Source organism: Lolium rigidum, chromosome 7 (assembly GCF_022539505.1).
Source record: "Lolium rigidum isolate FL_2022 chromosome 7, APGP_CSIRO_Lrig_0.1, whole genome shotgun sequence".
In the NCBI taxonomy this organism is placed as follows: domain Eukaryota; kingdom Viridiplantae; phylum Streptophyta; class Magnoliopsida; order Poales; family Poaceae; genus Lolium; species Lolium rigidum.
In genome coordinates, this window is record NC_061514.1 from 345,004,580 (window position 1) to 345,017,808 (window position 13,229).

Consider the following 13,229-nt stretch of genomic DNA (forward strand, 5'->3'; position numbering starts at 1 on the left):
GGATTGGCCGTGGCCGCCGCCCGTCGCCCGTCCCTTGCCCTCCTCCACCTATATAAGCCCACCCCCGCACCCACTCCACCCTCACACCACCCCACTCCTTTTCCCACCCCCACAGACGTTCCAGAGAGCGCCCAGGGCGCTGCTCTGGGCTGCTGCCCCCTACCCCGGCGAGGCCCTGCCGTGATCGTCGCCGGAGAAGAGAAGGTCGCCGACCCGAGCAGCCACAACGCCACTCTCACCCCTCTGTTTCCTTCCGCCGTGTTCGTCCTCAAAGCCTAACCCCACCCTTCCTCTTCACCAGGATCGCCGAGGAACCACGCCGCCGCCATCATCCCGGAGGTTCCTGCGAAGAACACCGCCGGGAAGAGCCGTTGTTCGCCCGGAGGAAACCCTGGACGCGCGCCGAGCCTGCCCCAAGCCTCCACCGACCCACCCTGCTCGCCGCCGGTAAGCCGCGCCCTCGTCTTCTTTCCGCCCGACGCCGGCGTCGCTACAGGGAGACGCGAGGAGGGAGACGCCGTCTCTTCCCGTGCGTAGGCCTGCATGGCCACGTCGGCCCATGCATGGTTTTGGCCCACCACGGGCCCCTCCTTTTTTCCCCTTTTGTTTTTCTTTTTTCTGCCCGCGTGGAAATTTCCTTGGGCCGGCCCACCGCACGGCCCGTTTCCTTCACAAACGCGGCCCAACCCTTTCCCGCCCAGATTTTCGTTTGAAAATCGTTTTAAATTTTTCAGTTTTGTATCTAAAAACCAGTGAACTAAATTGCTTATAACCGGAGTTCTACAACTCGAAATCAAATGAAACCAACTGCGTTAGAAAGATATTTTCAAGACCTTTCACATGCCCCTGACCTCATATTTTTAGGATTTTTATACGAATTTTAGTGTATTAAACTTGCTCTATGTATTCTGCATACTCCACTAAATTCCTAAAATCGTAGAATTTATATTTTTGACTAATTCCAATTGTGATGATCTTGTTTTATTGTTGTCCATCTCAGAAAAATACCATGGGTCCTTGTAGGAAATAATTCTGTCCCGTTTGTAAAGTTAGTGTGTCACATGAAATGTTGTTCTTTAAAACTTGTTGTTATTTAATTTCCCACTCCAACCCCATTTTATAAATTTGGCCAATGCAGGATTTTACTTTGATACAACATACACCCCTGCATGCTTTACTATATTCTTTTAAAACTTGATTTTTGAGCTATGTGTTGATTGTATGTTGTTCTTCTATTTTCGCGACGCTAGATACGAACGTGGGAGAAGCCAAAGGAGAGGATTTTGGAGAAGGTGTTGAAGAAGACCAGGGACTAGCCGGCCAAGGCAAGCCATTTACTTTGACTCCTTGATTTTCTATGTTCTTGGTTGAGATCTTTTTATTCTTCCCCATCTTGACCTTTTGCGTTTTTCGGTTGGATAATTCTCTTCTTTGACATACTTGCCGCCAAGTATGTATTTATTCCCTCTTGGTAGATTCGCGTACTTACTCTAAGTATGTGGATTAAAACTCACTCATTTGACACCTCCTAATTCTAGTTGAAATTTGGGACAACATCATGTTTTTGCTCCACTTTTTGATTATCTCCATTTATGCTCAATATGGGTATGGATGCCTTTGACACTCTCCATTGTATGATGGCATCCTTATGCTATTGTGCATCTTAGTTCACACATAAACTTTAGGTTGGGAAAACCCTCAAGGTTTTTACCTTGTTGTAAAATGTTTTGCTAAAACCTTGGGTATAGTGTTATGCCCAAGTGAGAATTTGAGAAAGGAAAGGATTTGGTAAAAATGATGGGAATGAGAAAGTGGTTGGGATATTACGAAAACTTTGGCGCCTAAGTACTCACCCATGACAACAAACTAGCGCAACCACATTACTCCAACATGGGCACGGGGCTTAGCTCGACGTTCGTTCTCTTTAGCATGAGGCACCGCATAACTATACAAGGGTACGGATACCCCCGAGTCCGGATTGTCGAGGTTGGGACAATAGTATAACGGGAGGCCTTCGAGGCTGACCCGTCCGGAAGACACTATGGGTCTCCCGGCTTGGCGGTGGAGCCACGCTCAAAAGGAGGTGAGCTGCCACGGTGCCGGGGAGGTACATACTCCATAGGGTAGGACCTCTTGCTAATTAGAATGGGCGAAAGGCTTCGACCGGTTATCCGATACCCACATACTTTCGTATGATGGCCCGGGGATGATCCCGGCGGATTTATCGGATCTTGTGGGGAAAGTGTGCAAACTCGCAGAGTGAAATCTATTCGAATAGCCGTGTCCGCGGTCATGGACGGTTGGATTGGCTGTTGCTTAGCCTGATGTGTTTTGTTTATGAAAATGTTTGCCAAAGGAAAGAAAACGGGATTTGTGTTGGTACTTGGAGTACTGGAAAAATAGCGCTGGCCATGTTGAGATGGTCGGAAAGGAAATAAAACTTGGGTCTACCCTTCCTAGGTGTTTATGTCGTGAAGAGTCTTCTTAAATTAATTCATGTAGGGATGTCTTAGTTGAATCTTTAAGTGTCTCCTTCGCCCATGAAGTTGAGATGCTAACTCCACCAAAACACTTCTTCTCTCCTACATGACATATTCTTAAATGAAATTGGATATTCCCTCTTGATCTCTTAGTTTAGTTCTCGGTACCTTGTTCCCTTTAATATGTTACTTTGTGAATGGTTTGCGAGTACAATTCCAAATGTACTCACGGCTTTGTCCCTGGCTATTTACTTGGCCAGACTATGAGGAGGATTTCGAAGATGATGGTGGTTATCAGGACGACTATGCGACTTAGGACGTTTCCCGGTCAGCGCTCTGTAGGGTTTAAGGCATGACTTGGGCCCGACGAAGTTGATTTGTATCCGCTGCTTTTGGATGTTTGAATTCAGCCCGATGTGGCCATTTACGTAAGACTTGGTCATAAGACCGTTTGTAAGACTATTTATTATTTCGGTACTATGTATTGGATGTTGTAACTCTGTTTATCAGTTCGGTTATGTGCTCATGTTACACTGATCATGGGATCATGAGTGAATGCATAACGGGTATTTCGGACAGTTGGTTCGGGGTGCCACACGAACACAGTTCGGGTAGAGACTAAAGCATGTCCTCTTCCGAAGTTCTTCTCCTCGATCATTCTTGCCTTCTATCGGGTGCGTGTCAGCACTCCCGATGGGAGTAGCCCCCGAGTCTAGGTACGGATGCTTGCAATCCGTGCGTAGACTCCAGTTGTTCTACTCGAACATCTTCTTCTGCCGAAGTTTTTCCTGCAAGTCTTTGTAGACCATCCGATACATTTTCTTTATGCAAGGGATAACGAATAACGTGCCCAACTTTTGTTGGTTAACTTCCGATGGCAAAACAACGTTACCCTACACAGAATCAAGTCCCCGGGCATGATCCTGGAGTGAGAAAAAAGTTTTATCGGGTGCGCGTTCAGCGCTCCCGATGGGAGTAGCCCCCGAGTCTGAGCACGGGCGCTTACGTCCGGGTGCAGACTCGAGTCACGTTTTTCCTTCGAGTCTTTATTCTATCGGGTGCGCGCCAGTGCTCCCGATGGGAGTAGCCCCCGAGCCTAGGTGCGGATGCTCGTAATCCGTGCATAGGCTCAAGTTGAACACCCGATACTTTCTTATCTCTTCGTATGTAATCAACAGTGCTCATGACGTCACTGATGACACGCCGCTGTTGTGACTTGATTGACAAGACTTGACCTCCCGGGCCCACCCTAGTTCTGCGCAGGCAGTTTTTAGGTTTTGACCAGTGCACGCGCAGCGACCGAGGCGTTTCCTCGATTTTCACGCGACGTGGGAATAATGGGCCGCCGGTTCCATCCTGTTTTCAAGTGCCACGTGTACAGCTAGATTCGCTCCACCTCCCACGACGCCCACGGAGTTATGGCCACGATCTCATGTTAATCCTTATGGTATAAATAGAGGGCTTCCTCATTTTTACTTTTTTACACCTCCTACTGCTCATCTCCTTCGCGCATCCTCTCCTCCTTCCTGCATCCTTCCCTCAGAAGCTTCAGGCGCCATGGGTAAAAAGAAGGGTGCTAGTGCTTCGGGCGTGGCCAAAGTTAGCCGTGATTGGAGTGCCTCCGCCATTTCCAACCGCGACATCAACAGACTGCGGGCCCTCGGATTCATCTCCGCGTCTGAGGACGATATTCGCCTTCCAGGTGCAGTTTCTCGCCCAAAGCCCCCAAAGGGCTTCACCGTCATGTTCACCGCTTTTTTGTTTCGTGGCCTCTCTCTTCCAGCACACGAATTCCTTCGCTCTCTTCTTTTCTTCTACGGGATTCAGCTCTGGCAACTGACCCCAAACTCCATCCTCCACCTTTCTATCTTCATCACTGTCTGCGAAGCCTTCCTTGGCATCGACCCTCACTGGGGTTTCTGGAGGAAGATCTTCTATGTGAAGCGCCATAATGATAGCAACGGCCCCCCCGTCGTCGGTGGCGTTGGCTTTGTTGTTAGGAAGGAAGTCGACTACTTTGACTATCCAATGAAGGAGTCCGTCCAAGGCTGGCGCAACAAGTGGTTTTACCTGCGAGACCCGTTGGTGCCTGGGCGACGCTTGAACCTTCCTCCCTTTGAAGATAAGCTGATAGCTAAGCCGAAGAAATCTTGGCAAAACATTCTTTCTCCCGAAGAGAGATTGACAGCCGACAGGTGATACGTCTCCGACGTATCGATAATTTCTTATGTTCTATGCCATATTATTGATGATACCTACATGTTTTATGCACACTTTATGTCATATTCGTGCATTTTCTGGAACTAACCTATTAACAAGATGCCGAAGTGCCAGTTGCTGTTTTCTGCTGTTTTTGGTTTCAGAAATCCTAGTAACGAAATATTCTCGGAATCGGACGAAATCAAGACCCAGGTTCCTATTTTCACCGGAAGCATCCAGAACACCCGAGAGCCGCCAGAGGGGGGCCCTGTGGGCCCCAGATGATAGGGTGGCGCGGCCCAGGCCCTGGCCGCGCCGCCATATGGTGTGGCCACCCCTTCGACCCTCCTGCGCCGCCTCTTCGCCTATATAAAGCCTCCGTCGCGAAAACCCTGATACGAAAAACCACGATACGGAAAACCTTACTGAGCCGCCGCCATCGCGAAGCCAAGATCTGGGGGACAGGAGTCTCTATTCCGGCACCCTGCCGGAGCGGGGAAGTGCCCCCGGAAGGCTTCTCCATCGACACCGCTGCCATCTCCACCGCCATCTTCATCACCGCTGCTGCTCCCATGAGGAGGGAGTAGTTCTCCATCGAGGCTCGGGGCTGTACCGGTAGCTATGTGGTTCATCTCTCTCCTATGTACTTCAATACAATAATCTCATGAGCTGCCTTACATGATTGAGATTCATATGATGATGCTTGTAATCTAGATGTCACTATGCTAGTCAAGTGAGTTTTACTTATGTGATCTCCGGAGACTCCTTGTCCCACGTGTGTAAAGGTGACGAGTGTGTGCACCGTGTGGGTCTCTTAGGCTATATTTCACAGAATACTTATTCACCGTTGAATGGCATAGTGAGGTGCTTATTTATATCTCTTTATGATTGCAATGTGTTTGTATCACAATTTATCTCTGTGCTACTCTAGCAATGTTATTAAAGTAGTTTTATTCCTCCCGCACGTGTGCAAAGGTGACAGTGTGTGCACCGTGTTAGTACTTGGTTTATGCTATGATCATGATCTCTTGTAGATTGCGAAGTTAACTATTGCTATGATAATATTGATGTGATCTATTCCTCCTACATATGCATGAAGGTGACGAGTGTGCATGCTATGCTAGTACTTGGTTTAGTCTTTTGATCTATCTTACACTAAAGGTTACTAAAATATGAGCATTATTGTGGAGCTTGTTAACTCCGGCATTGAGGGTTCGTGTAATCCTACGCAATGTGTTCATCATCCAACAAAAGTGTAGAGTATGCATTTATCTATTCTGTTATGTGATCAATGTTGAGAGTGTCCACTAGTGAAAGTGTAATCCCTAGGCCTTGTTCCTAAATACCGCTATTGCTGCTTGTTTACTCGCTTTACTCGCGTTACTACTGCTGCGTTACTACTCGCTGTGTTACTACTGCTTGTTTACTCGTCCCGGGCAAAGCACTTTTCTCGGCACCGTTGCTACTGCTCATATATATTCATACCACCTGTATTTCACTATCTCTTCGCCGAACTAGTGCACCTATTAGGTGTGTTGGGGACACAAGAGACTTCTTGCTTTGTGGTTGCAGTGGTTGCATGAGAGGGATATCTTTGACCTCTTCCTCCCCGAGTTCGATAAACCTTGGGTGATCCACTTAAGGGAAAACTTGCTGCTGTTCTACAAACCTCTGCTCTTGGAGGCCCAACACTGTCTACAGGAAAGGAGGGGGAACGTAGACATCAAGCTATTTTCTGGCGCCGTTGCCGGGGAGGTAAGGTAAAAGGTATTCACATCCTCCGACTACTAAGCTATTTCCTAGCACGGTTGCATCTTTTTGTTTCTTGTTTACACTAGTTTGGCATAATGGACAACAATGAGCTTCTTATTCTATTTCCTGATTTAAAACATGGATTGTTTGATGCGAAAATTAAAAAACCTATGGAATCTTATTTGCATGCTCGGTAGTAATATTAGTATGAACGCTTTGAACACCATTGTTGACAATGATATAGAAAGTTCTAAGCTTGGGGAAGCTGGTTTTCATGATCTTTTTAGTCCCCCAAGCATTGAGGAGAAAATTTACTTTGATGATACTATGCCTCTTATATTTGATAATGAGAATAATAATGATAGCTACTTTGTTGAATTTGCTCCCACTACAACTAATAAAATTGATTATGCCTATGTGGAGAGTAATAATTTTATGCATGAGACTCATGATAAGAATGCTTTATGTGATAGTTATATTGTTGAGTTTGCTCATGTTGCTACTGAAAGTTATTATGAGAGAGGAAAATATGGTTGTAGAAATTTTCGTGTTACTAAAATGCCTCTCTATGTGCTGAAATTTTTGAAGCTACACTTGTTTTATCTTCCTATGCTTGTTACTTTGCTCCTCATGAACTTGTTTATTTACAAGATTCCTATGCATAGGAAGCATGTTAGGCTTAAATGTGTTTTGAATTTGCCTCTTGATGCTCTCTTTTGCTTCACATACTATCTCTTGCGAGTGCATCATTAAAACCGCTGAGCCCATCTTAATGGCTATAAAGAAAGAACTTCTTGGGAGATAACCCATGTGTTATTTTGCTACAGTACTTTGTTTTATATTTGTGTCTTGGAAGTTGTTTACTACTGTAGCAACCTCTCGTTATCTTAGTTTTGAGTTTTGTTGTGCCAAGTAAAGTCTTTGATAGTAAAGTAAGTACTAGATTTGGATTACTGCGCAGTTCCAGATTTCTTTTCTGTCACGAATCTTGGTCTACCTCCCTGTAGGAAGCTCAGAAAATTAAGCCAATTTACGTGCATGATCCTCAGATATGTACGCAACTTTCATTCAATTCGAGCATTTTCATTTGAGCAAGTCTGGTGGCCTAATAAAATCCATCTTTACGGACTGTTCTGTTTTGACAGATTCTGCCTTTTATTTTGCATTGCCTCTTTTGCTATGTTGGATGAATTTCTATCCATTAATGTCCAGTAGCTTTATGCAATGTCCAGAAGTGTTAAGAATGATTGTGTCACCTCTGAACATGTGAATTTTTATTATGCACTAACCCTCTAATGAGTTGTTTCGAGTTTGGTGTGGAGGAAGTTTTCAAGGATCAAGAGAGGAGTATGATGCAATATGATCAAGGAGAGTGAAAGCTCTAAGCTTGGGGATGCCCCGGTGGTTCACCCCTGCATATTTTAAGAAGACTCAAGCGTCTAAGCTTGGGGATGCCCAAGGCATCCCCTTCTTCATCGACAACATTATCGAGTTCCTCCCCTGAAACTATATTTTTATTCCATCACATCTTATGTACTTTGCTTGGAGCGTCTGTTTGTTTTTGTTTTTTGTTTTGTTTGAATAAAATGTATCCTAGCATTCACTTTATGGGAGAGAGACACGCTCCGCTGTAGCATATGGACAAGTATGTCCTTAGGCTCTACTCATAGTATTCATGGCGAAGTTTCTTCTTCGTTAATTTGTTATATGGTTGGAATTGGAAAATGCTACATGTAGTAATTCTAAAATGTCTTAGATAATTTGATACTTGGCAATTGTTGTGCTCATGTTTAAGCTCTTGCATCATATACTTTGCACCCATTAATGAAGAAACGCTTAGAGCTTGCTAATTTGGTTTGCATATTTGGTTTCTCTAGAGTCTAGATAACATCTAGTATTGAGTTTTGAACAACAAGGAAGACGGTATGGAGTCTTATAATGTTTACAATATGTCTTTTATGTGAGTTTTGCTGTACCGTTCATCCTTGTGTTTTGTAACGGCCCCGGGTAGTACCCCTATTAGATTTGTTTGCTCTTTTTCTTTTGTGCATCATCATGCATCATGCTTGCATCTCACCCATGTTTTTACAAAATAAAATTATTTTACTAAACCCTAATCCCCCTCTTGACCTTTCTTCTTCAAATCTTGGTCAAAGCCAAAACTCCAAATCCTAAACCTCTATCTATTTCTCTATTTTGCAATTAAGCTCTTCAGTAAATAATTTGGAAATAAAATGTGGTTTGTTTTGATTACAAATAAATTAATATTTTGGGAAACTATTTTTGGCTCACCTCGTCCTCTTTTCAAATTCAAGTGGGTTTCTGAAATCAAATGGTTTTAAAAAACAAAAAAAAAACAGAAAAAGAAAAGGTTTTGAAAATAAAAAATAGGAAAGAAAAAGAAAACCTCCCCCTAACCAGGCCCTGCCTCTCTTTTCTCTCTCAGCCCAACCCAGCAACCAACCCCTGGCCCTTTTCTTTTCTTCCCCGGCGGCCTGCTTCCCCCTTTCCCTTTCTTCCTTTGGCCCAGCCCACCTTGGCCTGCTTACCCCTTCGCTCCTTTTCTTTCTCTCTCTTTTTCTTCCTCGTCAGCAAGGAGAGCGACAGGAGCACGAGGTGTGCGTGAACCTGTGGTCCTCCACCGTCGCCACCATCCCACCCTACGTGACCTCCTCCTCCTTATCCTCCCACCTAACCTCGCCTCCTCCATCACGCCTCTCTCGCCCTCTTTCCTTTCTTCTACCGCAAGCCGAACAAGGAGGGTTTTCTCCCCGAGCGCCACCGTGAGCTTTTCACCGCCGCCCCCGCCGATTCCGGCTACCCCGCTCCAAGCCGAGGCCACCTACGACTCCGCCTCGTTCTCCTCTGCGACCCTGTCGAAGGAATCGACCTGGGAGGTCATAGTTCGTCGCCGCGCTCGCCGTTCCCCTTCGCCGGCCGCCGCAGAACTTTCTCGATTCAGGCCACCATGGGCCTCCTCCGCCCCTTCTGAGCACGGCATCAGATTCCTGGTGAGCAGGCGCATCTCCCAGACCCCTTCCCGCTCCTCCTCCCTCTACGGTTCGTTCCCCCAACGTTGAACCCCGCCGTTTTCTCCGCAGATGCCGCCGTCCACGTCGTCTCCGGCAACCTCCAGGTGTCGGCGCCACCTCCACATGGTCCGCCCCGTCGAGGCGAACCCAACGCCCTCTCTCTCGCTTCCAGGCGCGCCCTGCATCGGCCGGGTCGCGCTCGTCTGTCCGCGGTGACCACCGTAGCCTGGAACGCGCACGGCATCAAACACCTTGCCTGCGCGCAGACAAGCTTTGCCACGTCGACCGCCACCTCAGTGCCGTGGGCCCCTCTCGTCAGCGACGCGCGGGTCGAACCGCTCGGTGAGAAACTCCCCCACCTCAGATCCAGATCTGCCGCTTTTCGTCTAGGCCCCTGCATGTTTATCCTTCTCAACCCGCAGCCCCTGGATCTCTCCCTTTTAAACAAAAACCCCTGTACCTTGTGAAATCAACCCGGGGTCCTCCCCCTGTACGAATATGATTTCTGGGTCCTTCCCTATTTAATAAAACATGTTTTATCTTTTAAATTAACAATAAAACTTAATCTGTTAATAACTTTTAATCTGTAATTCGAAATAAAGAGTGTTCTATATGAAAATTGATCAGAAAAATGAGAGGAACATTAATATGCCATCCATGCTTGCTGTTGCATCATGCATCATATAATTTCGTGCTAGTTTGCATTATCACCTAATATGGAACATATGGAATATGTGGGATACTATATAAATGTTGTCCCGGTTCCATTTAACTTTGATGTAGCTCACCCCTGCCATGTTTGCCATGCTAATCCACCCTTAACTTTGATGGTAGAAAATGCAACTCCAACTCTAATTTGTGTGTCCGGGGTTCCGACTCCGATTAAATTGGATAAGTTGCATTGCACCATCTTTGCCATGCCATGCATATCATCTTGATCATGCCGGTTCTTCTTCCGTAGTAGTAAGATTTGCATCCGTTGTGTGTTCCAGCATTTGCTTCTTCCCGGATAGGATCACGAAGTGTTGATGTGAGATACGATGAGTTCTCCGACAAGTTCTTCTTCAGCTTACCACAGGCGAGCCCTCTCTCTTCACCTATTTTACTCTCTCCCTCGCACTGCTATCCTTATGTTGCGATTCTTTATCGAGTCACGTGTCGTATTCCACTTGTTTACCATAATAATCCTATATGTATCATTCCTTACCCATAGCTGTTGCTTGATGTTTGAGCCTTGCGAGTCGTAGGCGTGTTTAGTGTCTGTTGTTATCTCGATCTGTTATCGGGATATGTTGGGTTGGTGGGAGGTTATCACATGCTATATCAGTTGTTGGAGATACACATGCTTTACTTATTGTTAACAACTAAAATTGTAAGCAGAGGCATCTGTGAGCCCCTTTGCGAAAGCATCGGAACTTTGACTCGCTAATGTCCCCTAGGACCCGAGTTCTTGTTATCTCGTTCCGAGATTGAGCGCTCTACCCATGCGTGGGGACGATTATTGGGACCCCCCTCACCCATTACCTTTTCTCAAGTCGGTTGAAAAGGGGGCCACAACCTTGGTTTTATTTGCCTATGCCATGTATACCATGCTTTACTTACTCGTTGCCTTCGGGTGTTTACTTCCCGTTGCCTTCGGGTGTTTATATTCTCGTACCGTACCCCGCGGGACGTTTAGCGAAAGCGTGTGGTTCGCACGCCTAGCCGCCGTCGCAAACCCCGAGTCCGCTTCGGAGTACGGCCGGACTTCGTTACGGGTAGCTTAGTCGGGTGGCCCCCTAGACTTTCTTGTTGAACTGGGAACGGTCTTGTTGTGAGACATCCACCCGTCGTAAGTGGGTCGAGCATGCGTATGGTTACATTTGGGCAACCCCTGCAGGGTGTACATCTTATCGATAAGCCGTGTCCGCGGTTATGGACGACTTGGAATTGTATAGCTTGATCATAGAACAACTTACACCGTTATCTTGTTGCTAATAATCTGTTAATAACTTGCGTAGTAATATAGCACTACTACAACCGATACCTAATAAAATTTGTCCACCGTTGAGTGCCTTTTACATTGCCTCTTCGCTTTGTTGAAGGGGATATGTGTATTTGGCTGGGTTATGTTTGTGTAGTATTTATCTGTTACCTTATGCGCTCTCTTATCTTCTCGGAGTAGACGAATGTTGTAGTGTGTCTCTATTGGTTATAGTTTTGCTGCCGCTAAACCTACCATATAGCCCCAGGCGATATATATTTATACTCGCTCGGCGAGCATAGCCATTTCCAGTCTCGCTAAGTACGTGCCGGAGTTCGTTCCTTGGTACTTACTCTCGCCTTTTCCCTTTCTCTTTTGCTTCCTCCCTCTTGTCGGCAACCGATGACCCCGACTTTGACAGGTACGAGATGACGACGTTAGCAAGGTTACCCTTCCGGCTTGGCCTGGGCAGGGTTATGGACGCCACTGGTTATCTTCAGGACTCTTAGTCCAATTTGTATCTTGTCCGTACTCGGACGTATTCGATCTTCTCGTATGATTTGGATCTTTGTATTGTATATTTGTATCTTGACTCGTTGGAGTCGTTGTTGTAATATATGTATCTTGTGGGCTCTATTGTAATCCTGTTGTAATGTTACCGCTCGTGTTAATTCCTCTGGCATCACGTGTGTGATTCGTCGCGCACGTCGTGTCGGAGGGCGTCTCTGAATCGATATCATGCGGATTTTCGCGGGATCGCTGGAATCCTCATGGTACCGGTTCCGGGGCGTCACATGTTTGTTTCAAATAACCTTGCTAGCCTAAAACTTGTATCGAGAGGGAATACTTCTCATGCATCCAAAATACTTGAGCCAACCACTATGCCATTTGTGTCCACCATACCTACCTACTACATGGTATTTATCCGCCATTCCAAAGTAAATTGCTTGAGTGCTACCTTTAAAATTCCATCATTCACCTTTGCAATATATAGCTCATGGGACAAATAGCTTAAAAACTATTGTGGTATTGAATATGTACTTATGCACTTTATCTCTTATTAAGTTGCGTGTTGTGCGATAACCATGCTTCGGGGACGCCATCAACTATTCTTTGTTGGATATCATGTGAGTTGCTATGCATGTCCGCCTTGTCTGAAGTAAGAGAGATCTACCACCTTCATGGTTGGAGCATGCATATTGTTAGAGAAGAGCATTGGGCCGCTAACTAAAGCCATGATTCATGGTGGAAGTTTCAGTTTTGGACATATATCCTCAATCTCATATGAGAATAATAATTGTTGCCACATGCTTATGCATTAAAGAGGAGTCCATTATCTCGTTGTCCATGTTGTCCCGGTATGGATGTCTAAGTTGAGAATAATCAAAAGCGAGAAATCCAAAATGCGAGCTTTCTCCTTAGACCTTTGTACAGGCGGCATGGAGGTACCCCATTGTGACACTTGGTTAAAACATGTGCATTGCAAAGATCCGGTAGTCCAAGCTAATTAGGACAAGGTGCGGGCACTATTAGTATACTATGGATGAGACTTGCAACTTGTAAGATATAACTTTCATAACTCATATGCTTTATTACTACCGTTGACAAAATTGTTTCATGTTTTCAAAATAAAAGCTCTAGCACAAATATAGCAATCGATGCTTTCCTCTTTGAAGGACCATTCTCTTTACTTTTATGTTGAGTCAGTTCACCTATCTCTCTCCACCTCAAGAAGCAAACACTTGTGTGAACTGTGCATTGATTCTTACATACTTGCATATTGCACTTGTTATATTACTCTAT